The 2553-nt window shown below is 31.1% G+C and overlaps 1 long non-coding RNA gene across 1 annotated transcript; it reads left to right on the plus strand.

Annotated features, from left to right (window-relative positions):
• The first annotated feature begins 1018 nt into the window (after positions 1-1018).
• Positions 1019-2553, plus strand: LOC133199372 (uncharacterized). The gene is made up of 3 exons (XR_009722791.1): positions 1019-1077; positions 1233-1386; positions 2276-2553. It is a non-coding gene; the product is annotated as an uncharacterized LOC133199372 (long non-coding RNA).

A 2553-nucleotide genomic window follows, 5' to 3' on the forward strand; every position in this document is an offset into this window, starting at 1 on the left:
TTTATAGATTTTTTTTTCAACGCTATAGAATTTTACCTAAAGACTTGTACTCACTCTCTTTTGTAGTTTCTTTTAACTTTTAGTTGGATTAGATATATGCCTAGAAAATATTTACTGTGTGAATATTTGTTTTATAATTTATATAGGTTCAATATACAGTCAGCCTCTCTCATTAATAAAATGGAAGAACAGACACCAATATCCTAGGCTTGCTTCAAAATAGGTAAGTACACCCTGTATACTTTGTTATATTTTTCCCAACAAAGTTTTGGGATATACTGGAATCACAATGTCTGTTTCTCTGCCTGTTTGTTTGTCTGTAGATTTTTTGGTCCAAAAATTCTACATTTGTATCCGAATCTATTTAATTTTTTGCAATCTGAATTAATATATACTATTTGAACATTCCAAATTCAATTGTCAAAAGTTTTGAAAAAAAAGTTATTGCTTAAATTAAAATTTTATGATTTTATAATGAAGCATGTCTTCCAAAAGTGAAATAAATGTCTTGGAAATAATATAGGGTGTCAACAACAGTTTTAAAACATTACTGGTAGTTTTATCATGTAAATGTATACATTTTCATGTTCTTTGGTTAATGATTTGGGGGTCTTCATCAAGCAGAAATGGAGTATATATATTATATCAATTATTTTTTTTTTATGAATTAAAAATTTGCAGAGAGAATGTCAATTGGCTTAAAGAAAGATTTAGCATCAAACCCCTGGATTTCTTTTAAGGATACAGAAGTACAGGTATGATGAATATAAATGCTAACTAACTATTTTGCAAGAATTGAGCATTTAAGTAGATGCACTGAGCATGTATGTCATACATATTATATGAAACTAATAAAGTTTATAGTCACTATGTATAATAGTGAACCATTTTTTCTTGAAGAATCTTAGTATGTGTTTGATGTATATAAAAGTAAGTGAAAAATGCATTGCTTTATTCATTCAGCAGATGCTCAGCAATCTGGCAAAGAAGGCTGGCTGAACATGAAATGTTATGGGGGTTATGTCTAGTTTTGGATCCACTGAATTCACATATTACAGAAATCGGATCAGAGCAAAGGTGTGCACACATTTTATTTATATATGTTACATATCATCCTAAGAAGTATCAAAGTCTATTGCTAAATTAAATTACCTTGTCAAAACAAAATTTTGCACTGCATTCCATTTAAGCTATACATTGTGAATTGAATTGTTTGGAAAAAAATGTTTTAGCTGATGGGTAACAAAGAAGTTGATGTAGAGGGTCCCTCCATTAAGTCTCTACATAATTATCGATGAAAATGTTTCCTTCCTCCTACAATTATGCTAACAAATCCAGAGAGGGAATACTTCACACTGATGCTAGTATGATGCTAGTATGAAAACAGTAAGCAGTCAACATTTTAAAAATGTAAAAATATTGATGTTAAACTTTAATGTTAAAATTTTGAGATATATATTTGTTTATTGGAAGGACATCTTTGCTGGTAAATATGATCAATGATAGAAAATTAGTTCATGTTTGTTGGATGTCACAAACAATTTTTCCAATCATATTCATCTTTAAAATCACTTGAGCCTTCAGCTCAGATGAGCTAAAAACAAGTACTTTCATTTTAAATGAAAGTCCTTGTTTTTAGCTCATCTGAGCCGAAGGCTCACGTGAATTTAAGTTTTCTGATCAAAATTGTCTGGTGTCCATCATCATCGTTGTTGGCATAAACTTTTCACATATATGTCTTCTTCTCCAGAACCACTGGACTAATTTCAACTGAACTACGCAAAGAGGGCCAATAGTAAGGTACCAGTAGGGGTTCAAAGTTCAACCTATAGGTTATATAGGGTAAAGTCTTTAAAAATCTGCTTTTCAAGAACTACCACACTACGATTTGTGATATTATTTTGCAAACATCCCTATGCAGTGTTGAAACAATGACCACTAAACCACCAGTGGGGCCCCTGAAGGGTTGCAAAGTTTTACATAGTAATTTATACTTGTGTATAGGAAAAAATTAAAGTCTCTTTAACAAATTCTACATTGCTACAATAGTGGGGCCTAAGGAGGGAATCTTGAGTAAATTTTATCAGTATGGAACAAATATCAAAAAAATACTTTTGCAATTTATTCCAGCACTTTTTTTGTATTGACACACATTTCACAAAAGCCACTTGTGTCAGAGTTAAGTGAGTTTGCCATTGTTGCTCAGGTGAACAATGTGGTCCATGGACCTCTTGTTATTATTATTAATGCTAATTATTTTAAAAATAATTTTTAGAGATTATTCTGTGCTACAAACAGATTGTTCAGAAAGGGGACATTGGTGGATTTGCATTTTGGGTACAGTTCAAAGAATTTTCAATATGGTGATGGAAGATGAGAGGGAGGAGAAATGGGAAAAGTTGACAGAGAAAGAAGAGAAAAGAATTATGAAATATCTGGAATAAATATGAATGAGGAGGATGTACTTAATCTTGTCAGACTTTGACATGCAAGGCTTTCTATATTTATATGTATACTGGAATATCATTTTGATTGTAAAATCTCATTGTAATG

Source organism: Saccostrea echinata, unplaced genomic scaffold, assembly GCF_033153115.1.
Source record: "Saccostrea echinata isolate AGI-Se365-2 ecotype Australia unplaced genomic scaffold, CSIRO_AGI_Sech_v1 ptg000034l, whole genome shotgun sequence".
Classification (NCBI taxonomy): domain Eukaryota; kingdom Metazoa; phylum Mollusca; class Bivalvia; order Ostreida; family Ostreidae; genus Saccostrea; species Saccostrea echinata.